Source organism: Mustela nigripes, chromosome 1, assembly GCF_022355385.1.
Source record: "Mustela nigripes isolate SB6536 chromosome 1, MUSNIG.SB6536, whole genome shotgun sequence".
In the NCBI taxonomy this organism is placed as follows: Eukaryota; Metazoa; Chordata; class Mammalia; order Carnivora; family Mustelidae; genus Mustela; species Mustela nigripes.
Window position 1 is genome coordinate 238,013,377 of NC_081557.1, and position 26,991 is coordinate 238,040,367.

Here is a 26,991-nt window from a genome sequence, read left to right on the forward strand (position 1 = left end):
TGCTACTCCCTCTGAAACCAGAAGTCAGCATCACAGCAAGCGGGAAGTCTAGTATAGTCCTCTGTGATGTGAATGAGCAATCTATTTTTTAATCTAGATTTTGAACCTTTAAGTATACCTTCCAAGACTGTATCAGGTTTGAAAATTGCAAAAAGAAAAGAAAAGAAAAGAAAAGGGATCAAGACCTGCAGAAATATAGGAATTATTTTGTCAAAAAAACTTTCAAATATTTGTTGAGCAATTATCTGTAACTGTAGTCTTGTAACCTACCTTGATCCTTAGTGAGTCTGAATTACTAACATTATTCAGTATGAATGACAGAAAACTGTGAACAGGAAGAATTTCCCAAATAGAAGTAAATGTTATTTTAGGTTTAATGCATGATTTTGAAATGGAAAAAGTATATGGTTTTCTTAATAGGATATCAGTTTCTTTCCACTGATATTAAAATAAGTGTTGAATGAGAATTTTAAACATTGTTAGTCTGTGCAGTGCATAAAACATGAGTCAGGTTGTCCCTAATGATGTGTGTACTTTTTAATCCTCTGTTGTGCCTAGATGTCACTGCTATCCATTCACTGTTTTCTTGAATGCATGCATTAATGAGTTATTGAAATGAAACAGATTTATACAACTTTGATATGTAGAGTTCCTCCTTCTAACTTGATTTTTTTTTTTCTGCCTTGTGTATGTCCTGGATGATTGAGTATGTGTACCACATGAGCAGATTATCTTAATTCCTGTTATGCCTTGAGTTGTTTACCCTCAAAATTCAATGTTGAAGTCCTAAACTCTCATACTACAGAACGTGACCTTATTTGGAAATAAGATCATTGCAGATGTAATTAGTTGAGTTCTACGAGTCCTACTGCGGTGGAGTGGGCATCCACTCTGACTGGTGTCCTTATAGAAAAGGGAGATTTGGACACAGGCAGGTGCACAGAGGAAATGCCATGTGAAGATGAAGGCAGAGATCAGGGAAGGGCTTCGACAAGCCACTGAATGCCACGGATTACTAGTGAAATTTCAGAAGCCGGGGGTGTGGGGGCGTGCGGTTCATGGAACAGGTTCTTCTTCACAGCCAACGGAAAGAACCAGCTTTGCTGATACCTTGATGCTCGGCTTTTAGCCACTGGAATTGCAAGACAACTGAGTTTGTAGCACTTTATGCCACTGAGTTTGTGGCACTTTATTACTGCAGCCCTAGGAAACTAATATGATTCCCATCATTTAATGAAAGGAGGAGAGGTTCCGGTGGTTGAGGTGGAATGACCAGGATTTTCTCTTCATTTCGCCTGGGACATCATGTGATGTTAGAACTATATTCAAACTGCTATGGGTTTTAAGAATTGAAACAAAGGTAATGTATATAGTTGGGCAGATGAGGTTCTATTGAGGACTTTTGAGGTTGAGCTCTTCAAGATTCATTTTTAGAGGTGCCTGGGTGGCTTAGTCGGTTAGGTGTCTGACTCTTGATCTCAGCTCAGGTCTTGAGCTCAGGGTTATAAGTTCAAGCTCCATGTTGGGCTTCACACTTAAAATAAAATAAAATAAAATAAAGGTGCATTTTTTATTTTCAATATACTAGCTCCTCCAAAATTGTTTAGTATCAAGTATTTTTATTTTTAGAAAGGGTGTATAAAGCCTAGATGTCTTGAAGTTTCTAGTAATTTATATTATGATTATTTATTCAGCTAAAGATGGAAATATCAGCTGGTAATTTACATTCATCTTCTTAGAAATCTAGCATTTCAAAAATTTTTAATCAGATGAATGATTTTATGAGCTATAAAATTTAACAGTGCAAATAATTTGCACTTGAAATGTGTTTGTAGCTTGTGCAGCCAAGGCTCTGAAAGCCTGAAGAACATAGTATACCACAAACCAGTTTTTAGAAGTATCATAAGAACACTTTGTTTTTTAAGGATTATGGCTTGTGACCATACATCTCTCAAAAGATTTCCTTAATGATTAAAGTGATAAAGCCAAGCCTTTGCATTATACTTTGAAAAATGTAGAGGGATGCGTAAATTAAAAGGCTGTGGTCTGAGTATGTCCAGGAATACTGCAATAAACCAGTATTCCTCTCACTGATGCATGTTTAAGATCTCAAAGTTTAGTATTAAAAAATTGGTAATAAATTTCTAAGTATTGTGATTTCTGACTCCTGAGCTCTCGTTAGAGCTTGTGATAGTGTAAGTTATGCTTGTGATGTGTGACTATTAAGTCACTCCACAGGGAGCATAACATATTCAAGATTCTTATAAATAACCATTTTTATTGTGCTTTATGTACTACGCTTTTATTTTCCCATTTCTACCTGCATCGCACCCCCTACCCCACCCCCGCTGAAGCCCTATACCTTCTGGTCTTTTTGAGGAGACTCTTAGACATCATCATTTTGTCCATGAATATTTTAGTTTGTATCTCCAAAAGATAATGGATTGCTTAAAAACATAAGCACAAGACCATTGTCACCCTCAAAAAATTGGCAATAATGCCTTAATATCAACAAATATCCAGTCACTGTTCAGATTTCCTGATTGTCTCCAAAATGATTTTTAAAAATCTTGGTTTGTTTGAATCAGTTTCTGGTGTTCTCACATACATTTGGTTGTCACATACCTCTTATGTCTCTTTTAATCTATAGATTCCCCATCTTCTTTCCCCCTTTAGTGATATGTTAAAGAAATGAAGTGATTTATCTTTTAGAATTTTCTTAATTCTGGACTTCATTGTTTGCTTCCTTATGGTATCCTTTAATGTGTACTTTTGCCTCCTTTATTTCCTGAAAACTAGAAATTAGATCTAGAGGTTTGGCTTAATGCTTTAATCTGATTTAGGTTCTTTTTTACACCACCTTTAGGAATACATCATAGATAATGTCTGTTTGTCTCTCTTTTTTGTGTGATGTCAGTAGCCCTTGTTGAGTATTGCCTAGATTCATTTTTTTATTAGGGTGTGAAGAAATGATGCTCTAACATTTCTTCACTATTTAATAGCTGGAATGTTATACTTTCCACTTTGTACTATATATTCTATTTATAGAACTACACAAAATTCCTTGATAGATCTTGGGCTCTTTGCACATTTATGTGTTCTAAATTGATCCTTAAAACAGTCTTGAGAAATGTTTATGGTGAAGAATTACTATCCCCATTTTACGGAGAAGCTAAATCACTTGTTTAAAATTCCACAGCTGAGCTGGAATGTTTGGAACCAGGTTTTCAGCTCTTTTTCTGCTGCTTCACTAATGAGACACATAGATCATGACCTCTAGTTGGAAGGGAAAGAACAGTTCCATGCTTATGCAGTGCTCGTGTGTGCTCAAAATTACTTATTATTCAACACGTGGAAGGACATAATGTGTATCTTGAGAAAGCCTAAAGAAAATAAGGCAGGCTGACTCTAGAGCCCCTCACTGCTTTCCTTCCTGCTTCCCTTTGGTTGGGAAATGGCACTTTTTGCTTTTATGGGGTTGGCTTTCTTATACCTCAGGTTTGAATTTATAGGTGTTCAGAATGATTTGATGGTTATCTAGCCAAATTCAAGGGACCAGATGAAACAAGGCCCCCTACTCTTCCACCATCTTGACTCCCCCTGGGCTTGGCTTTCAAGGGACAGTGGAATCTGGTTATCATAAGCACAGGTGGTAACACTATAGCCCTCATTTACAATGTTTTAATAAGAATATTGAGCTGAAATCTCATTGTACTTTTGATTTGTACTTGCTTGATGAGAGTGATGTTGTGCACCTTTGCATCTACCTGTTGGCCATTTGTATTTTTCTTTGGAGATTTCTATTCAGATCCTTTGCCCATTTTTTAATTGAGTTATTTGGTTTTTTTGTTACTGAATTGTAGGAGGGCCTTGCATATTTTGGATATTAACCCTTTATCAGATACATGGTTTGCAAATATTTTCTCCCATTCCATAGATTGTCTTATGACTTGATTTTTTCCTTTCCTTTCCAAAAGCTTTTTAGTTTCATGTAATCCCATTTTTTCTATTTTTGCTTTTGCTGCCTATGCTTTTGGTGTTAATCCAAGAAATCATTGTCAGGGCCAATGTCAAGAAGACTTTCTCTATGTTTTCTCCTAGGAGTTTTACAATTTCAGGTCTTATGTTTAAGTGTTTACCCCATTTGGAGTTGATTTTTGTGTGTGGTATAAGATAATGGTCCGATTAAATTCTTTTGCATGTGGATATTCAGTTTCCCCAACACCGTCTCCTGAAAAGACTGTTCATTCCTCATTATGTATTCTTGGCATCTTTGTTTAAGATCAGTTGACCATACATGAGAGGGTTTATTTTGGGGCTCTCTATTCTGTTTCATTGGTCTTTATGTCTGTTTTTATGTCAGTACCATACTGTTTCAATTATTGTAGCTTTATAACAATACTGCGGTGAACTTAAAAATTTTCTAAGAATGGCAGATCTTATATTAAGGTATTATTGCACACACACAAATAAAGAAGGTGGGAAGGAACTTTTGGTGGTGGTGGATATATTTATGGAATGGACTGTGAGAATGGCTTCATGGGTGTATACCTATCACCAAACTCATCAAATTGTATGTATCAAAGATGTACAGCTTTTTGCTCATCAATCATACCTCAAAAAAAAAAACAAAAAGAATACTGAACCAGCATGTGTATAGTAATGTTTGGTACAAGTTATGTTTGGTAGCAATAAAGGAGGACATGAAGTAAATCTTAGATGATTAATATATATTTTTCTCCTTTATTTCTTTGAGAATATTATGCCTCTTATTAAATTTTGGGCTCATTGGTTCTAATTCATATATATGTATGGTTTGGTTCACTCTCATTCTTTTATTAATTCTTGGGAGTCTCATTATTTTGGCCTGTGTACAAATGTATGTATAATTATCCTTCTTAGTTTTGTAGCAATGGAGTAATAAATACTCTACCAAACTATAATTTAAAGAAAAAAAAAAAAAAGATTTCTAACAATTCCTCTTTAATAGTGTAAGAATCATTCCCTAGGCTAAATTGTCTAAAGAAAAGGTTGGTATACATCAATTCAAATTACTTTTCCATCCCCAACTATTCTTTTGTGAGGAGTTTTTCATTTTTACTCCTCCTTATGGGTAGGTTGAATCCCTAAAAGTGATTTGGATGGAGCGGTGCTCACGGAATACAAACAAGATAGTCAAAAGGAAAAGGCATTTTCGAGTAACATGTGCAAGTGTAGGAGCTGAGTGGGCAGGATTCTGGCTCTGTACCTCTGGAAGAAATTGGTTCACAGGAGATCTCCTTATAAAGACATCATGCAAGAGAACCAACAGCGCGAGCTCATGAAAACAACATTCTTTATCACACAGAAAACTTATTTCAAAAGAGAACTGGTTCCAGAATGAGGAGGTCCACACAATTGTGCCTCCTGAATTATCTGGGTCAAGTTGATTTCTGAGTGAAGAGCTTTGCCTGTCCATATACAGCCCCGATTCTTCCAGTATTGTCTTACACCTCCAGTTTCACTGCTGCCCTCATACTTACAGAGAGATGAGTAGCATTATTATTATTATTATTATTATTTTTGATTCTGTTTTGCAGGACATAGAAAAGAAAGCTGACAAAATCGAAACCTCGCATGAAGTACTGTTTTTTTTTTTTTTTTTTTTTTTTTTTTTAATGTCAGCATCCGCTTTGATGAATCTAAAGAAGAAGGAAGCTTGTATTTAAGGAATTTCCAGAAAAAAAATGGAGAAAACCAATATGGATACAAAAGGTTTAGGCTAAGGGTGACCAAGCAGCAAGGGGAAGATAGACTGCGGGAAGGCACTTCAGACCTGCTTTTGCGTCTTACAGGGCTCTGGGCATTCATTACCCGCTCCACAGCTACTGAAAATCTGCAGCAACAACACAGGCCTCCTGGAGTAGCTATCAGGAGTGTCCCGTAACAGTTCCTATCACGCACTGCTGGGCCAAAGAGATGAATCAAGCAGGTGTGGAATGACCATGCCTTTCTGGTTTTATTCCCCTACGTCTTCCCCTTTCAAACCTCAGGACAGGTGGATCACAATAAGACTTCCTCTCCCCAATTTCACTTCGTTGTAAGAGTTGCAAGGCCAGTCTCTGAAGAGAGGATCTCTTCAGAGACTAGTCAGTGAGTCTGTGGTATTCAGGCTGTCCCTGTGGTTGAACTCCCCTGCTCTTTTTTTTTTTTTTTTTAAGTCACCTAGAGCGACACAGATTGGGGACTAGAGCCAGTACATGTTAGCAGACAGTACATGTTAGCAGACAGACTAGCTGATAGTCCCAGGAATATACAAGCCCCCTCCCCCACAATAATGATAATAACTAGCTTCCCAGAGTTCATGAATGATAGATCATGAAACATTATTCACCACACAAATTAGAAGTATGGGGACAAATAAGTCAAGAATTTAAAAGAAGCACACTAGGCACACTCCAGATCTTCACAGAGATCAGGGGGTGGTATTTGTTTCCCATTGCTGCTGTAATAGCAATTGAATTGCAAGTAAAATGCCAGTGATCTTTGTGACTGAAAACAGCATGTATTTATTCTCTCGAAAATACCACAGGTCAGAATCAGAATGAGTCTTATGGGGTTAAAAATGGAGGTGTCAGCAGGGATAGTTCCTTCTAGAGGAATGAAAGGAGAAGCTATTGCTTTTTTTCCCAGTTTCTGGAGGCCACTTACATTCCGTGGACTTAGGTTCCTTCTTCTCTCCATTTTCAAAGCTAGCAGGGAAGCATCTTCTCTCTTCTCTAACCTCCTACTTCCTTCATATATATGAGAAATCTTGTGATTTCTGGGTAATCCAAGACAATGTAATATCCCCATGTCAAGATATTTAAGACAACCACACCTGCAAACTTCCTTTGGCCATGGAATAGTGTCCTCTACCCAGATGTTCTGACCCTAACCCCCACTACCTGTGAGGATGACTTTATTTGAAAGTAGGATCTTTTCAGATATGATCAAGTTAAGATGAGGTCATACTGGATTAGAGTCAGCCTTAATCCTGTGACCAATGTCCTTGTAAGATGAAGGAAATTTTAATATAGACACAGACACACAGGGGGAATGCCACTTGATCACATAGGTAAATTAGAATGATGTGTCTTGAAGCCAAAGAATTTCAAGGATCACAGGCAACACCAGAAACTAAAAGAAAGATGTGGGACAGACTCTCTCCTTGAGCCTGCGGAGGGAACATGCCCTACCAGCACCTTGATTTTAGATATCTAGCCTCCAGAACTGTGAGAAAATACTTTTCCGTTGTTTTAAGCCACCCAGGTTGTGCTACTTTGTTATGGAAGCCTGAGGAAATTAATACACCTTGTAAGAGAATATAGTCACAGGTTCTAGGGACTGGGATATGGACATCATTAGGAGAGCCAACATTCAGCCTACCACAGGAGTATGTTAGTAACACAAATTAACAATGACAAAACCAAAAAGAACCAAGTAGGAATATTAGAAATGAAAAAGAGTTATATAAAGAACTCATTAGATGCAATAAATAGTGGGATAACCAGAGCCAAAGAAAGACTTTGTGAGCCTGAGAAGACTGGGCTCAGGAAATCTTTCAGAAGGGGAGTAAACAATGAAGGAAAAGAATCTAGAGAATAGAACTAGGAGTCCCCATATTTGGATAACAGGATATCCCAGAAGAGGCAGAAGGAACAGAGAGGGCAAAATAATTATAAATATTTCAACATTGAAGAAAGATGTAAGATTTCAGATTAAAAGGACTCAAAGTTGCCATACAGAATAGATGAAAAACCCATGCTTTAGACACATGATATCAAAAGTTAACTCTATTAATACAGAGAGAAAATTCTAAAAGGCGATAGAGAAAGAATAGAAATCTGAAGGAAAGGAGAAAAAGATACTTGGGGAAAGTACAATCTCTGGAAAATATGAGAAAGTCCCAATATAATAATTTTAATAAATATAAATTGCTCATCTCACCAGTTAAAAGATTGAAGCTTAGAGGATATTTTAAAAAATAAAACACAAAAAATCAACAGTGCACTGTTTAGATTCAGTTCAGGTAAAAGGAAACAGGAGATTTGAAAATAAAAGGATACAAACTCATATTGGCCACTGCAAACCAAACGAGAGTGGCCATCTTAATATCTGACTCTTAATATTAAAGTGTTAATATTTGATACATCAAAGCAAAAAATGCTATATAGGAAAAAGGGTGATGGTGATATATACTGGTAAAATAATAGAGCCAGGAGATATAAGGAGCATGACTACGCATGCTTTAACAAGATAGCCTCAAAGGATACAAAGCTGAAATGGCATAGTGGTAGAGGGAAATAGACTTACTAATATATGTTGCAAGAGATTTTAACATACTTTCCTCAGAAACTGATAAATAAATCAGACAAACATTAACAGAGACAAAAAAGTAATATAATAAAGAAGCTTGAACTATATATATATATATATATATATATATATATATATATATATGAGTCTGTATGTGTGTGTGTGTTCCTTACATGGAAAATTTACTAGACCATAAAGGCAGTCTTAAATTCCAAAGAATCAATATCATATAGGCTATGTCCTCTGACCATAACCAATTAATGCTAGAAATTTTTAAAAAAGAGAGAAGCATAGTTTATGTAACCCTAAATGTCAGGTTTTACATTAATAAATAATCCTGGAGTGAAAAGGGGACCAAGAGGGGAATTGTGAAGTTCTAGGACTTAACGATAAAATCTCACAAGTTGCTGTTTATAAGACATGGCTAGCATGGTCCTTTCCAGAAGTGTATAGTTTCAAATAAATTTACCAGGACACAAAAGTTTGAAAATGTTGAAAATGTAGCAGAGCAAATACAAAGAAACCAGACAAAGAAACAAGGAAGAAGAATGAATGACAATAAAAAAGAAATTTTTAAAATAAAGAATTACAAATATTAAAAATGTCAACAAAACTAAAGGTCTTCAGGAAACCAAGCAAGAAAAAGTAAAAAGAAACAAACAAAACAAACAAACAAAAACAGAAACTGCAATGAAAAAGAAAAATAGTTGCAGATATAATAGATTTTAAATAAAGAATATTATGAGTAACTATGTCAGAATATACTTGATAACTTAATGAGATCTTAGTCATAAACTATTTGGAAAAATAAAAAATGCCCAAACTAGGAAAATTGAATAGGTCAAAAGCACTGGAGACTTTAAATGGTCAAAAAAGACCTCCCTGCCATCTAAACTTTATAGCCCTTGGTCTGTTTCACGCAGAATTTCTACCAAATTTTCAAGGAAAATTTCTACTAATTTTTTCCCAGAAAAGAAGCGCTATATGCTTATTTAATGAGATTAGTGCAATCTTGATTCCAATGTCAGATAAAGGCAATAAAAAAATGATAAACCAGTTTCACTTGTGGATGCATGGTTTAGTATTCTAAATTAAATATTAGTTGAAATGAAACATTTGCTTCTTAAACAATAATTCATTGCTCAGATCAAGTTCATCCCAGGAATGCATCGGAGTTTCAATATAAGAAAATATGTCAAGAGAATTCACCATATTAATCGACAAAAAAGGTGACTATTTAAATTGATCCAGAAAAGGCGTTTGAGAAAAGGAAACACCTGTTTGTTAAATAATATGCATCAGAATATATTAAAAGCTAGAGGAGCTATGCTAATATAATATGTTCTAAGAATCTAGGACAGGCTTAGAGTTTTGTTAATGGCTTGGTCCCATCATTTAATTCACTGTACTTTTTATTGAAGTTGTTCTTCCATTCCCAGAGGTCCATTAAGGAAGAAAGTAAGAATTTTGCTGAAGCATAAAATGACTGGGCAGAAAATGGTCAAAACAGAGGATGGGTTTTAGCTGCAGCTTTTCAAATAGCCTAGGACAGAGTGGAATGAGAACCAGGGAAATCAATACAAAGATGGCTGAGAGCCAAGCTATAGAACATGAGTTGCTAGCCCAAGTTTACTCATTCACTTCCTAAATAATAACTTTTAATTTTTTGCTCTTATAAAAATAGTAGAACTTTTGGGAAAAAAAAGATCCTACTATTTCAGTAGAAAAAAAGATCTTATTTCCAAGCCACAATCACTGCTAACACTTCAGTGGATAGCCAGATATATATACTTTGAAGAAGGAAAAAAAAATCCCTGACCATAATGGACTACCAATTGTTTTGTTAACCAGAGAGCATTTAAAAAAAAAAATTACTGCCACCAACATTTAGACTAATGGTTTTCCTTCTCTATGGTCTGTGCTCTTTCTTGTTTTGGGGGGTCACACATTCAAATGACTTCAGTGGCCAGACAGGTTTGAAGAGACAAGTAAGTTAATAGAGGTGGCTTGACTGTGTGTTCTAGAGAAAGTGTGATGGTCAAGGGCTTTTAAGACAAAGCACATCTGTGGGTCACCAGTTTGCAGTCCCTACTTAAGATTACAGGTCTTCTCATAGCATGTACCATGTGGCTGGGGAAACAGACAAGACGTTTACATATGAATGACAAGAGAATCCCATAGTTTATTATGTGGTACTATTTATATGACCCATAAAGAATTATACAGAAGAAGAGGAATCTCTTGTGATGTTGGGGTATTATATCATCATCACCATGATCCTTCTTTTTGTATTTATCTTGCTTTTTAGTTTATTAAGTGTTATCAGAATCTTCATTCTGTTGTTTCTCCAGAAACCTTAGATGGAAAATAGGAACAATGTTGTCCATATTTTACATATGTGGAAGTTCAGTATCAGAGTGCTTGAGCAATTTACCCGTAGTCTCATAGGTATTAGGTCCTTGTGCCCGGATACTGCAGTGGATATCTGTGGGAGCTAGTTATATCTTTTAATTGTCACAGTGTTCCTTCTGCCATTTTACATGGTGCCTCTGAAGGGGCCATGTTACAAGTTGACTTCAGCTCTTGGCCAAGTTGGCCAATGAGTTCCATTCCTAGAATTTGGTAATCCGGGAGAAAGTGATGGCATAATCTCTCCAGGGAGAAAGAAGCTGTGATAGGTAAACCTTTATAACTCTTGGCACCCTATCAAATGAGGCAGTCTGTGGAATGGGGGACAGAAGGAGCAATCCCAAGAGAAATAGGAGGCAAAGAAACACACATCTTAACAGTAAAGAGAGGCAAAAGATCGAGTAAGAAATTTTATGGCATTCTAGCCCCTGTGTCCAATCATACCTAAGGGCCAGCTGCATTTTTATCCTGCTCTTAGTTTAAATGCTCAACTTTTACTCAGATTATACATTTTTTTTTAAATTAAGTTTTTCATTTTAATTCCAGCATAGTTAACATACAGTGTTCTATTAGTTTCAGGGGTACAGTGTAGTGACTCAACAATTCTGTACATTACACAGTGCTTCTCATGGTAAGCATTCTCTTTAAACCCCATCACCTATTTCACCTACCCCCCACCCGCCTTCCCTCTCATAACCATAGTTTGTTCTCGATAATTAAGGATCTGTTTCTCTGTTTCTGTCTCTCTCTCTCTTTTTCCTTTGCTCATTTGTTTCTTAAATTCCACAGAAGATTGAAATCATATGGTATTTTTCTTTTTCTTACTGACATGTTTCACTTAGATAATACCCTCTAGCTCCTTCCATGTTGTTGCAAATGGCAAGATTTCATTCTTTTTTATGAATGAGTGATATTCCTTTGTATGTGTGTGTGTGTGTATACATACATATACATATATACATATATATATATGAAGATGTGGTATATATATACACCACATCTCCTTTATCCATTCTTCCTCTGATAGACACTTGCCTGCTTCCATAATTTGGATATTGTAAATAATACTGCAATAAACATAGTGGTACCTGTATCCCTGTGAATTAGTGTTTTTGTATTTTTTGAATAATTACCCAGTAATGCAATTACTAGACTGTAGGGTAGCTCTATTTTCAAGGTTTTGAGGAACCTCCATACTGTTTTCCACAGTGGCTGTACCAGTTTGCATTCCTACCAATAATGCACAATGGTTCGTTTTTCTCCACATTCTTGCCAACATTTATTGTATCATGTGGCCTTTTTTTTTTCTTTTAAAGATTTATTTATTTGAAAGAGAGAGAGCATGCCTGAGCGTGGGGAGGGGCAGAGAGAAAAGGAGGAGGGAGAATCCTTAAGCGGACTCCGAGCTGAGTATGGAGCCCCACACAGGGCTTGATCCCAGAACCCTGAGGTCATGACCTGAACCAAAACTAAGAGTCAGCTGCTTAACTGACTGAGCCACTGGGTGCCCCTGTTTCTTGTGTTTTTGGTTTTAGCCATTTTGACTGGTGTGAGGTACTATCTCATTGTAGCTTTAAGTTGCTGTTCCCTGATGATGACTGATCAGCATCTTTTCATGCGTCTTTTGGCCATCTGTATGTCTTCTTTGGAGAAATATCTGTTCATGTCTTTTGGCCATTTTTAAATTGGATTATTTGTTTTTTGGGTGTTGAGATTTATAAGTTCTTTATATATTTTGGATACTAACCCTTTATCAGATATGTCATTGACAAATGTCTTCTCCCATTCTGTAGGTTGCCTTTTATTTTGATTGTTTCCTTTGCTGTGCAGAAAGTTTTTATTTTGATGTAGCCCCAATTTATTTTTTATTTCCTGGTTTATTTTTGCTCTTATTTCCCTTACCACAGGAAACATATCTAGAAAAATGTTACCGTGGCCCATGTCAGAAGAAGTATAGCCTTTTCTCTTTTCTAAGATTTTCTTAGTTTCAGGTCTCACATTTAGGTCTTTAATCTATTTTGAGTTTATTTTTGTGTATGGTATAAATTTTATTCCTTTGCATGTTTTCTAATACAACTTGTTGAAGAGACCATCTTTTCCCCATTGTGTATTCTTTCCTCCTTTGTTGAAGGTTAATTAACCATATAGTTGTAGGTTAACTTCTGGGTTTTCTGCTCTGTTCTATTGATCTATGTGTCTATTTTTATGCCTGTACCATGCTGTTTTGATTACTGGAGCTTTGTAATATACCTTCAGGTCTGGAACTGCATTACCTCCAGTTTTGTTTTTCTTTTTCGAGATTGCTTTGACTATTCAGGTCTTTTGTGGTTCCATATAAATTTTAGGGTTGTTTTTCCTAGTTCTGTGAAAAATGATGTTGGTATTTTGATAGGGATTGCATTAAATGTGTAGATCACTTTGGGTAGTATAGACATTTCAGCAGTATTTATTCTTCCAATCCCTGGGTAATTCTTGAGAATTATAAGAAACACAGAGTCAAGTGCCATGTGTGATTCTTATTTGAATCCTGATTCAAATGAAATACTTTAAAATGTGTAGGTATATATACACAATGGAATACTATGCAGCCATCAAAAGAAATGAAATCTTGCTATTTGCGATGACGTGGATGGAACTAGAGGGTATCATGCTTAGCGAAATAAGTCAAGCGGAGAAAGACAACTATCATATGATCTCCCTGATATGAGGAAGTGGTGATGCAACATGGGGGATTAAGGGGGTAGGAGAAGAATAAATGAAACAAGATGGGATTGGGAGGGAGACAAACCATAAGTGACTCTTAATCTCACAAAACAAACTGAGGGTTGCTGGGGGGAGGGGGGTTGGGGGAAGGGGGGTGGGGTTATGGACATTGGGGAGGGTATGTGCTATGTGAGTGCTGTGAAGTGTGTAAACCTGGTGATTCCAAACCTGTACCCCGGGGGATAAAAATATATTATATGTTTATAAAAAAATTAAAAAAAAAAGAAAATCTAAACTTAAAAAAATGTGTAGGAGAATCAGAGACATTTGAACACTGTTTCATTGATGATATTAAGGAATTATTGTTAATATTTTAGGTGTGATGATAAATGACATCATGGCTATGTTTGAAAAGAGAATGGCTCTCAGACTTAAAGATATGTAATGAAGCATTTATGGATCAGTTGATACTGATGTCTGGGGTTTTCTTCAAAACAATGCTGAGGAACTTGAACCCAAGCAGGTTCTTTCAGAGCCTAATGATGAAATTATTCCGTTGCAGTAAAGAAATAAATTCAGAGAAAGAAGGGACTTGTTGGAGAAGAGTGAACTTCCCAGTTTTGTTGATCAATGGGGCCCATGTAGGGATTGTCAGAGATGAGTTTATCAAGGTGGCTTAGGGCCAAATCTTAGAAGGGCCTTGGAAAACAGGATAAAGAACTTGAAAAGAAATCATTATTTCAATAATTATGGTACCACCATGTTCTGTACCAAAACTCTGTGGTAAGATTCATGCTAATTTAAGAGGTAATCACCATAGTCTATCAAAATATTGGAAACTCCTTCTAATGGAAGATGAAATTTGAAAAATACTAAATTTATGAAAGATAAATAATGAATTTTAATAACATTTCCTCAGTAGTGATGGAGCATTTTTTTTTCATAATTTTATTTTGGTCACCTAGATTATAAATATCTAGTCTTAAAGTCTATGAGAAACAGACTTAAAAAATAATACACTTGCTCTGTGTTTTGCCTGGAGAAGAGTTGAACCCACCAGGTTTCCTACTATTATGTTTACCAATTAAGATTTTAAATTCTCTGTGGTGTTTTAATTTTTGTTTTCTCCTCAATTTAATATTTTTTGCACCCATTGTATTATATATCATTTCTAGAAATATTTCCCTCTATGGTAAATGCTGATTTCTGACTTTGTTTTGCAATATGTTTTTGTTTTTAATTGGACTTCTGAGAAAATAACCTGAATAATGATTTAAAATAAGCAGAATAAATTTTATGTGAAAATTATTTCAAAAGTCTTTCTTCAATTGTAGATGACTGCTGTTGCAATTTTCTTGGCATACAAACCAACTAATTTAAAAGTTAAGCTCTTTGTGCAATTACATGTTTCCTGCCTTTAGAGTCATGAAGATTTTGGAAATACAGCATCAAAGCAGAAATAGGAAGCTTACTGATTCTTTTGAATTATTAGTGTTTTATTACATTTACTATAAACTCCGGTGTCCTAACTTAAGTGATATGAAATGTATCCAGTTATAATGGAGTTTGTGTTACATTCAGACTTAAATTTAACAATTTGTTTTCAAGTGTCAAATTCGATGGAAATCTCTCCAGTTTCCCAAGGCATATGTAGCAGAGCAAGGTTGTAAGACTCACAAGTGTCTTAGCTTGAGTTTTTAGAAGCAAGACATGGGATAGGACTTCTTGTTCAAGTGGTTTATAAAAAACAAAACAAAATAAAACATACTTTCAGGTGAAGAGATTTGAGGAAAATAGGATAACACAGGGAAAAAAAATACAAAGATACTGATCCAGAATGTGGGCTCAGGTAGAAACTAGCTTGTTTGTTCCCACAGAAAGCTGTGGGTGACAAGTTGTGCAAGAAAGTCTCTCCTACCCCATGGGACTCAGTCACTGGCAATGGTCTTCCTTTGGGAGGGCTGGGTGGTCATAGACTCCTAGGCAAGGCTGTTCTATTTGTGTGAGGGCAAGTCTCCTGAGATAGGAGTAGCTGTGTTATCAGCTAATATAGTTGCTGGGGAAGAGTTGACCCCCCAGTTTACATAGTGACAGTGGTTTACCAATAACATTCTTTACAGTTTATCCTTTGAGCTCACATACCCATAGGTCATGGCGCAGCGTCTCCAAAATTCTGATTGGAAAAGCTCATAAGGGGTTCCTGGAGGAACTCTGCCTGCTGCTGCTCCTGCAGTTTGCCCTGAGGTCATAACTAATATGAACCACTTCCTGCCTCCACTACCAACTCTAAATTCCTCTCCCCAGTGATTAGGACTTCTGCCACTCTGTGCAGTGTGCCTGGTGCAATGCTGAGTCCTCATCCTTAATCTGAAGGGTTTGGGTCTTCTCTGCCTTTACTGGGTAATGGTTGCTGTGCTTTCCCATATACAATTAATTATAGCTGGGAATGAAAGTCACATGGCTTACCTGAGTGTTCGGCATAGTCCTCCTTACCTTAATCTATCACAGAGGTTATGGTTCCTCCTGATTATCATGGTCGATTATCACTGTCAGTAGAGTAATTGTTTTCTTCACTTGCTTATCTCCTGGCATAAGGATCCCAAAGTGTTCACTCTAAGATGAGTGGGATTCTTGCTGTGTCCTTGGTGGAAGGATTATACAGAGCTTAAAACTGTGGGGACAGTATTGATGTTTCCCTGAGTGGGTTCCTGGGGGGTGATAATGAGTGGGACTCCTTCTATCTCTATCCCTTCCTAGCCAGACCATTCATTCTACTGTTACAGACCTAGCACTATCGAATGGCTATTGAATTAAGGTGCATGCTGAATTGTAAAAGATAGGGTCCTATCCTTTCAAGGTGTTCTCTTCAAGCTGATACTTTAGCTACACAGTTAAACATCCATTTCAGCCTTTTACTGTGTTGGCAGCTTAGATGGCACAATACATGGTAGGAACAATGGGTGTTGTTGTCACAAAACCACTGTGACTTCTCCTTGGCTGTACAGTGGGTGTGTAAGTTCATGGTAAGATTATGCAATTATACATGACAGTTAATTAGACATTCTTTAAGCCCTTGGTAGTGGTGCTGGCTTGGAAGTGTGACCAGAAAGGCAAAGCCAGATCTGGAATAGTGAGTGGATCAAACACAGACAGGATAGAGCATTATTCTTTCCAGGGTATCCGTGTCTTGTTGGACTTACTGAAAGATAATAGCATCTGAGCACTCACTGTTGTTCTCTAAGTGCTAGCAAGTTAGGCATTCAGTAGTGACAATAGTGAGATCATTTTGGTGAAAGCATGCCCAGTGGACCGTGCATGGGTCTGTTTCTTCCACTAGGGCTAGTCTAATTCCTGGCTACTTTATTCAAGTACTAGAGAAGCTGAAGACAGAGGGTCAGTGGACTGAGTCATCCTGTCCATCTGGCTGTCAAATGCTTTTTCTGAAGTAGATTCTCTCTAGTGAACATTAACTTGTGATAAGAATGGTTCTCATCTTGCTGAACCTTTTAGATGTATTGTTTTCTTCGGAGTTGCTTTAGTTTTATGAGGAGCGTATGTAACTGGGATAACAATCTGCTGGGAACATTTTGACACTGTAAGTGAGTTGTGGAAATACCACTTCCATTTAGATCCCTTAGCTCTCCCCACTTGAAAACCTTGTTTTCTCTACACACACCGAGCACCGCATTAATTGGAATTATATTTTTGCCTCAGCCATCAACCATGATGAAAAAACTCAGGAGAACTCTAATCTGTTATATTCCCCGCCTTTTATAAAACCTATTGCATTGTTATTTCTTCCTTTCTGAAGCCATTTACTTTCTGTCTGGAGAATGTCCTGGATGTATTCTTTAAGGTTAGGTCTTCTCCCCTTAGAGGTACAGATTCCCTTAGTTTCCCATCATCTGAGAATGTCTTAATTTGCCTTTATATCTCAAAGATTTTTATTTTCCAGGTATAGAATTTTTAGGGTTAGCAGGGGTTTTATTTTTCCTCTCAGCACTTGAATATGTGCAATTTTAGTATAATATAAGCCAATTCTTCTAGGGCTAAAGTTTAATTATATGAGTGCAGTCCAAATAACTACTATTTTGACTTGAAATAGAAAAGGCAGGGTCCAGTTTTGCTCCTTTTCTTATATTGCAGAAAATATTTCTTTTTGAGGAGAAATACACATGAAAACATTTTTTTTTTTGATGGGGGGAGAGATTGATCCCAATGGTAGTTGAATGCTAGGTAGTTTGTTTCTTGCTTTCTTTTTCTTCTGAGACGTCAGAGGGCAGTAGCAGCTGTTCTAAGGGCAAAGATGATGAGAACACAAACTAATCGTTCAGTCCAAATGAGCAGTCCCCTATGTCTGCAGTGGAGAGAAGGGGGCCCCTTACAGAAAAGCGGAAGTCCATCTTGGGAAGCTCTGTGAGGTGAGCTGTAGGGAGTTTGGAATCAGGCATACTTGGCTTTGATCACATCTCCATACTAGACGCATGATCTTGGGTGAGTAATTTAACCTCTCTAGGTCTCAATTCCCCCTTAGATAAAATCAAAATAATAATACTTCTTTGATTCTTTGTGAGAGTTTATAACAATGAGAGACACAGGCTTCTAGCACAGGATTCATTTTCAACTGTCTTTCCAGGGTTTTTCAGTTGTATTTCTACTTCCCCCCTTTCACAGAGAGCCGATGTGAAGGTTAAGGAAAACTCTTCAGGAAGGTGTCTAGCTCCATCTTGGGACTCATGGTGAACTAGCCAAGTTAAGGTTTCTTGCAAAAGGTATAATGTGAATCTTTTATTTATTTAAAAGTTGTGATGTTATCATCTTCAAAGTTTATAGTGAGTTACTGCTATTTGTTTAGTTTATTTGTTTAATTATTTTAATAAAGGCAGGTGTTAAAAAACATTTATTAGTCTGGGTCAAATTAAGGGAGACATTTCTCACAGAAGCTTGAAAAGGGAAGTTTTATATAAAGAATTATTAACTACAGCAGGACCAACATTGGAGCAATGGAGGTTTTCTTAGCAGGAAGAGAACATGAATGAATAGGATATAACAGACAGAAGGGCAGTTACTATCCAGGGCTGAGATAGAGAGTCCAAGGAATAGGCCCCACTCTGCCTTCCTCCTCCACAGCTGAGATCTGAAGCCTATGGGAAAAGGCACAGCCCTGACTGGATGTCAGAGAAGTCCCTGTGTTGGTACCATGGGGAAATTTACTGGAAATCTCCCTTCAGGAACTGGCTGGAATTCTGTCCTCAAGGGCTCTGGGAAAAGTTGTTGAGGAAGTGTCTCATGTGAAGCAATGCTACCAATCTGCCTGAGGGTGGTGATGGGCACTCCACGGCTGCCGTCTTTGTACTTCCGGAGACTGGCTCTGGAGAAGCTCTACACCCTGCAGGAGGCTGCCCAGTGAGTGCCTCAGATCCAGGGAGCAAAGCCCTTTACTTCTATAGTGTCTCTCTGGCACCCTCTATGGACAAAGTCTGACCCTGTGTAATATACCGTGGAAAATACTTAAGGGGCCCAGATCCATTCTCCCAGAGCAAGCAAAAAGAAAGAATTTGGAGATAAGAGGTTATTTATGATGCGTACACACGGAGGCGAATTCATGATTGAAATCTGTGTTAGGACTTAGTAAGAGTGATTGTCTTAATCTTATACAAAGCATTGGCTTAATTATTTCAAGCCATGATATCAATGCACCAATGCCTCCCGGTGAAAGTAAAGTGAAATCACATTTCAAATCTTTGTGCGAGTTAGATCTTTTATAATTGGAATTGTATAACATAGGCTGTAGGATTGTGGCAAACATAATACTCACTATATAGAGTTCCTGAATTATAAATTATATTTAAAAACCTGTTTCTAGTTAGAGGTATAGATTGCAACATAGATATTGTTGTATAGATTTGAATATGATTTGATTTGATCCTGAAAAATTTGTTTTAGTATTAGGGTGAGGAGTCCAAATGATACCTCATCTAATAGCTCAGATGATTCAGGTTTAAGCCTCTCAGGGAGGTTTTAGGTTTGCAAAAGGGGTTAGATACATAGGTTCTAGAGTAAGCTCATGATCCTACTAATTGAGTAACTGCTGAGCACGTGCAAGGATCTGCAGGACTGAGGAGTATTATTAATGGGCTTTCATTAGAAGTTGGTGCCATGTATCATTTTCCCCTGGATTTATATAAATAAACTTTTTTATGCATGTTTATGCCTTCTCTGTGACATTTAGAATTTTCTTTAAACTTAAGTGTAGGTGATATACAATATTATACTAGTTTCAGGTGTACAACATAGTGATTCAACAATTATATTCATAAGAAAATGATCACCATAGTAGCTGTCATTACCATCTATCACCAGAAAAAAGCAATTACAATATTATTGACTATGTTCTCTGTGCTGTACTTTTCATCTTTGTGACTGACTTATTTTATAACTGGAAGTTTGTACCTCTTTGTACCCTTCACTTTTGATAATACAGTTCTTTTGGAAATTCCTCTCTCCTTTGCTTTACATGGCCCTATTTATTTTCCTCTTCTAGGCTTGGGGGTGGTGGTGGTGTTTTCCTGAAACATTTAAAGTATCCGTATTCCTAAGTTCCATCTCTGTGATGCTCTTTCTTATTCTGTATGTTTTTTCCAGGGTGGCTGTATGCCATCTCACTTAAAAGCACAGAGCTCAGAGTTAGAGAAATCTTGAATATTAGCTCTGCCACTTCCTGCTTTGTGATTCGGGGTAACTTAATATCTGTAGTCTCAATGTCTTCAGTGGTAAAAATGAACTACCCTCTCTTACCTCCTCTAGTGGTTGAGATTTTGAAATGAGATATATGTAAAGACTTTATCATAGTGCTTGGCACATAGAAAGTGCCAAATAAACAGTACTTTTGATGATCTATTTGTCTGGTTCAAATAATATGCTTCTGATTCCACATCTTTATTAAAGGTTCTCTATTGGGCTCCAAGTCTCTCTGTATTGTAATCTATATCACTGGTTTTAAATGCTGTTTGTGGTCTGTTGTAAATCAGTGATGAGGATTACATTAGTCTAAGAAGAACTGGAAAAAAAAAAAGGACTTCAGTTGAGTTTTAAATTGAAGGCAAGTTACCTTAATTAATAAATTGCCTTTTAAGTCATGATTCATGCCTTAATTTTTGGTGTTGAAAATCCTTTTATAAGAATAAAATATAGGGGTCCTGGGTGGCTCAGTGGGTTAAAGCCTCTGCCTTCGGCTCAGGTCATGATCCCAGGGTCCTGGGATCCAGCCCCACATTCAGCTCTCTGCTCAGCAGGGAGCCTGCTTCCCCCCCACCCCGCCTGCCTCTCTGCCTGCTTGTGATCTCTGTCTGTCAAATAAATAAAATCTAAAAAAAAAAAAAAGAAAAGAAAAAGAATAAAATGTAGATATAAGTAGATGATAGTTTTTAAGAAAACATGCCCTGACCTAGAAAAAGAAAGAACTCACAGTCTTAAACTGGTCCCTCATATTTATTTGCAAATTTTGGAGTCGTGTGAAACCTGAAAGCCTGGGAACCTCCGATCTGCTGGAGAACTTTACTTGAATCAACCACGAATGCCTCACACTTGACACAATAAAAAGCATATTTATTATATCCTTCTTTCCCTTCACACAAAACCCAACTCCTTTTCCCTCTGTAGTGTAAAGGATGTCATAACTCTCCATCCCGGTTGATTCTGAGAAGTGAGTTATCTTCAAACTGTCCCGGGTGCTGTTACCTTTACATTTAAGTGATTGCTAAGTTTTCCAGTCTGTCTCTTGATATTTCTTGATTCATATCCCTTGGCACTGTCATCTTTTTTTGGGTTGTAATTGTTTTCTTCTTACCTCCAGATTTCTTTCATTCCACTTTATCCTGTCTTAAGCTGCCAGAATGATCTTCTGCTCTCCTGCCTAAAATCCCCCAAGATCTGGCTGTCTCCTTTGGGGCTCAGTTTTTCAATATAGGCAGAAAGCCCCCTACCTCCTTCCCATCTGCTACTGCTCTCTCATGTAGCTCCATCTTGCCTGCCACAATCAACTGCTTGTGTTTCTGTTGCCTTGGAATCTTAGTACACCCAGTTCTACGGACTAGTAAACACCCTCCCCTCATCTAGACAATCCAATTATCCTTTGTGATTCCATTCAAGTTTCTACCAACAAGACAGATGTATGAAAACTGAATTTGGTGTGTTGGCACATTTTCATACCAATAGGATATGGCTAAGGGTACCACTGGGGGATGGACAGAAGGCCTGAGATGCCATTTAACCCAGCTCTCCATTCCTAGGCTCCAGCACTGCTCTGCAACCAGGACTGTTTATAAATATGAAATGTGTCCTCTCCTTTGAGGTACTTAGGTCTGTCTTTTGTGCTGTGAGTAGCAATAGCCAGAAATATAAATAATAAAAAAAAGATGATCAGATGAGATCAGCTAATGTAACAACCTGTCTATTTGAGGACAAGTTCTAAAAGTTTAATAATCATCTACTATTTTCTTATAGGATGGTTCTTATTGTGAATTGTACCTCAAGACTCAGAGGGGACCCGGAGAAATACCGTTGCTTATCCTTAACTATGTCTTTTACGTCTGCTGTCCAGAGGGGCATGTCAGAGAAAATAAACTCCCTTTCCCACGTAGAGCAGTTAAGCTTCAGAATGTCTTATATAATCTAAGCCTGATCAAAGGCTTAAATATTTTTTATAATGCTTCACATCTGTCATATATGTTCTTGATGGTATGAAAGTACTTTGCTACTGTTTCAGTTAGATTGCTAGGTCTACAATTAAATACCCAACTGAAAATTTGAGACATTTTATTCTATCACATTACAAAGCATATTGGAAGAGGCAGTACATCTAGTTCATAGGCTCTGTGATGTCATCAAAAACCCACTTTCTTTGCACCTTTCTGTTCCTCAGCACATTTAATTTTTGTTCTCCTTTTTTTGCGTCAGGTGGCAAGACGCCTGCTGAAGTTCTAAGCATCACTTTGACATGGCATCATCCCAAATAGGGAGGAGTCAAGAGGAGACATTAAAGTCATGATCAGTAAGACTAGCCATAATCCAGTTCTTGGAACTGGGCACATTGCCAGCCCAAACACAAATGGGTTTTGTTAGCAAGGAAAAAGGGAGAGAATGGCTCCTGGGTAAAGAACAAACATTGTCTGCTACATACAACCCTTCCTTTTTAACCATGTGAAACATAACAGGGTTGCATAAAGTCTTTAGCTTGTGTTTTACTTTTCCTATGTCTGTATCCAGACCAATTTTCTTTCTTCTCCCTTGTTTCTCCTGGACTTTCCACAATTTAGCCTTTCCTTCCTTCCCCTGGAACCTCACCATCACCACCCAGTGGATTTAAGCAAGTCCTACTATATATCTACGACTCTGTGTTAAGTTGGACAGTGTGAACTTGCCAATATTAACATTTTTCCTACAAAAATGTCAAAATTTATCCAAATAATTTGGGACAAATGGAAAGAAATGATAACTATGGAGAGTAAGTATATAAAAGTTGCTTAAAGCCACCAGAGAATGTTTCAAAGGATGAAAATCAATCTAATTTGCAAATTAAAAACCAGTGATAATTTACATTGGACAACTTCATTTGGAAAAGAAAAAAGTCACCTGCTAATAACATTTAATCACATTCTTAGTGTTTGACCATAGTGAACAAGATGTCCATTTTTTCCTCATAAATTTTATTAAGGCAATCCAGTCATATCCTGCAGGAAAAAAAAAAGGGGGGGGCATTATCTTAGGACTTTCTTGTCCTAAGAAACTGTGAGGACCCCCCGGCCTGGTGGGCAGCAAGCCCAGCGCAGGTGCAGAGCTGGCCCCTGGGCCCCCGGGGGAGAGCCAACCGCGGGGAAGGTGCCAGTGCTGCCTGGCGTCTGCCCCCCATGCCAGAAGGGGCAGGAAGCGGAGCCCACCTGTGGCGGGGGGGCTGGGAGAGCGAGTGCGCGGGCTGGGGGCAAGCAGGAGCCAGGCCACTGACGAGGACGCACCCCGCCCTGTAAACAGCCTTGCGGCCTCCTGGGCCTCAGTCCCATCCCTGAGAAGCGCTGGGGGCCAGCTGCCCACAGAGCCCCGCCCACAGGCCCCCCCCCCGCCCGGGGGGCCCCCCCCCCCCCCCCCCCCCCCCCCCCCCCCCCCCCCCCCGCCAGCGTGTATAGTATGAACAACTTCCTCTGTCCCAGTTAGGTATATCACAGTGTCTGTACAAATATTGAAAAAGGAATGAAACTCAATAGAGAAGAATTAATCTTTCTACAGTAGGACACTTAAAATTAAAAAAAGATGAGTGGAAAAAGCCAGCACAGAGGGGAAAGATAAGATAAGTGTCTCAAACACTTGAACATGGAGAAGATCCAGCACTTTGCAGGAAGCCATAGCCAGACTTTGTAACAGGAGAGGAAGTCATCTGGAAAATGGCATTTCTCACACACCAGCTGTAAGTCAATCTCCTGGGTAAGAGTATCGAGTTAAACAACCCTCGTAGGTCTCTTGTGTCTATGAATGTAATAAGATTCCAACAACAGAATCATTCTTTATTCAGTGGTTTCCCACTTGCTACTCATATCCTACTAAAGCCTTCTTCTCCAAATTCTTACCCACCAAGTTTCATGTGCTTTGTCCCATATGTCCTTTTGGTGGAAAAAATAAAGTAATGGTATCAGAAGTCACCTGGAAGTAGAGCCAAATAAAAAAAGTAAAGCTACTCTGTGATCATTAAAATGTAGGCCACTTAACAGTTGGACAGGGACAGCATAAGAGCTTTTGAGGAATTAAGAAATGAGAACAAAGAAAGAGAACTAAATATAAACACATGAATGACAAAAAAAAAGGAAATGAAGATTGGCAGAAAATAAGGGCATAACAACACGCAAGACAACAGCAAAGCGAGAGAAAAGATTTGTGTTATTTCAGAAATGTGGATTACAGTTCTAGCTTCACCAACTAGACATGTAATTGTGAGTAAGTCACTTAACCTTTACTTTTTAAAAACAGCTTCATTGAAATATAATTTACATTCCATGCATTCACCCATTTAAAGTATACAATTCAGTGCTTTATAGGATATTCACAGAATTGTACAACGATTACCTAATTGTAGAGCATTTTATTGCCTCCAAAACAAACCTCATACTCATTAGTGGTATTTTCTCCTCCCTCAACTTTGGCACTCACTAAGCTATTTCTGTCTCTGTAGATTTGCCTCTTCTGGGTATTTCTTATAAATTTCACTTATGTAATGATTTCAAGGTGCATCTGTTTTGTAGCATATATTGGTTCTTCATTTTTATTGCTGATTTGCATTATCACAGTCTATAATAAAAAAAAATAGCGATTTCCCTAATATTTTAGGTTACTTCTGTGAACTATTTTTTTCTTTTTTTTTTTCATTTAAAAAATTTTTTTTATAAACATATATTTTTATCCCCAGGGATACAGGTCTGTGAATCGCCAGGTTTACACACTTCACAGCACTCACCATAGCACATACCCTCCCCAATGTCCTAAGCCCACCCCCCTTCTCCCAACTGAACTATTTTTTTTTTTTTGAGTTAATTATCCTTAAAAGAAAAATGTCATCCTTTGTCTGGAATGACTGAGGTCATTGCAATTTACTTCCATGGAGAACTAAAAACTAAGAAACAAATAAATGTCTGTATTTTCTGAAATGTAGAGAAACTTAACTTAGACCTGGTGATTCCAAGGGCTCACTGCCAACTTTCACTTGTTTATCATTAGTTCGTTCATTCAATGGATGTTAAAATTTCCATGTGCAAAGAACTGTGGGTTCCTTTATTGCCTCCAAGAGAGAAATATGTAGGTAACTAAGATATAACAAATTCTTATCATCCTTACCAGAACCACCAGTCCTAGGAACAAAATGACTTCATCTAACACCTGCTGAGGTATGGCATCAAAGAACCACAGGGAGAAGGAAGAGAGAGCCAAAGGCTTGGTAGATGTAATTTTTCTTCAGGTGTTATGGACATTGGAGTCCATTTGCTCAGACATTTACTGGAAATATAAAATCCTTCTAATTAGTTAAAGTTATCTCAGGTAGTTTCCTTATTGTTTTTACAATACAAACCCGTAGGAAATCTTCATGGACTGGGCAAAAGCTGTGAGTTTTGGGGGTTGTGGAAAACTGGAAGACATATGTACTGACAGATAAGAAAACAGCCAGAGGACACAGTCTCTGAGGTTTTTTTTTTTTTTTTTTTTTTAAAGATTTTATTTATTTATTTGACAGATCACAAGCAGGCAGAGAGGCAGGCAGAGAGAGATGGGGAAGTAGAGAGCCCGATGCAGGGCTCGATCTCAGGACCCCGGGATCATGACCTGAGCTGAAGGCAGAGGCCTTAACCCATTGAGCCACCCAGGTGCCCAAGTCTCTGAGGTTTTAATAAGAAAACTGGTGATGAGGAAGCTTATCTGGAGCAAAGGTTTCCTCTGCATAGGAGACCTTCTCCTCCACTCACCCACTTGGCATGATGTTCTTATTCTAGACCAGTATTAAATAAAATTACATACTGGGTATTTGGGTTCTTAAGATTGTTCTTTTATTTGATAAACCATCGAGCAGGTAGTTCTAGAATCTAGTATTAAGTTCAGTGTTTCAAATTAAAAAAAAATGTGTAGAGACCCTAGAAAGAAGTCAAAGGATTGCCTTAAGAGAAATTAAGGGCTTGTGAGTAAAAATTTAAAAAGAAAGACTCTTAAAAGGAAATATCATGCTATTATTGGCCATGAAGAAGAGTTGGGTATTTATTTCATAAAAAGGAAAGAATGGTGGTTCTTTATGGGTCTCAACACAAAATAATTAAAAATATATCTTAATATCTGAAAATTTTAATATTAAAGGAATAGTTTACCAACAAAAGACCTATCATTTTTTGACAATTTTATGCCTTTTTGTATAAAGCCAAAAAAATTGACCAGATTGATTCAAGTTGTGAGGGAAAAAAGCCCAATTTAGTGATAGATACAGAATAAAATAACAATACTGGGAAGAATAAACACTCTTTTATTAAAAACTTACTTCTAATGGACAATTTCATACACAAAAATTTACTTAGCAAAACCAAATGAAGTAGAAATAAAGCCCAGAAAATTTTAATAGGCCAATAATATCTAAAGACATTGGATCAGTATTTAAAAATCTAGCCCCTTTCCTATTAAAAAAACCAAAATGAAAACCAAAACAGAAAAGACAAAACATTTAGATAAGTCCAAAGGCAAGTTATAACACATCATCAAAAAACAAATAATTCCAAAGCCATAGAAATCCCTCTAGAGAACAGAACAAGTAACACTTCCCAAATAATTTAATGAGGCTAATATTATCATGAGGCTAAAACAAAACAAGTATTTTTTTTATAATAGATGATTAAAAGTCAATCTTCCTTGTGAAATAAAGATGCAAAATTCCTGAACAAAATTATTAGCAAACCAAATTTCACAATGTATTGAAAAAATACATCATGGAAAAATTGGGCTTTCCCAAGGAATTCGAAGAAGGTT

At 37.3% G+C, this 26,991-nt stretch overlaps 1 protein-coding gene across 6 annotated transcripts in view; it reads left to right on the forward strand.

Moving 5' to 3' along the window:
- GRXCR1 (glutaredoxin and cysteine rich domain containing 1) overlaps positions 1-26,991 on the forward strand; it is a 317,659-nt gene that overhangs the window by 60,928 nt on the left and 229,740 nt on the right. For 2 of the 6 annotated variants that reach the window (XR_009400913.1, XR_009400918.1), the window contains 2 exons: positions 18,124-18,221; positions 22,408-22,815. The exons of the other annotated variants lie outside the window; for them this stretch is intronic. The gene's annotated coding sequence lies outside the window, so the exon portion shown is untranslated. Of the gene's footprint in view, positions 1-18,123; positions 18,222-22,407; positions 22,816-26,991 lie in introns of those variants that run through there. 6 annotated transcript variants of the gene reach the window in all.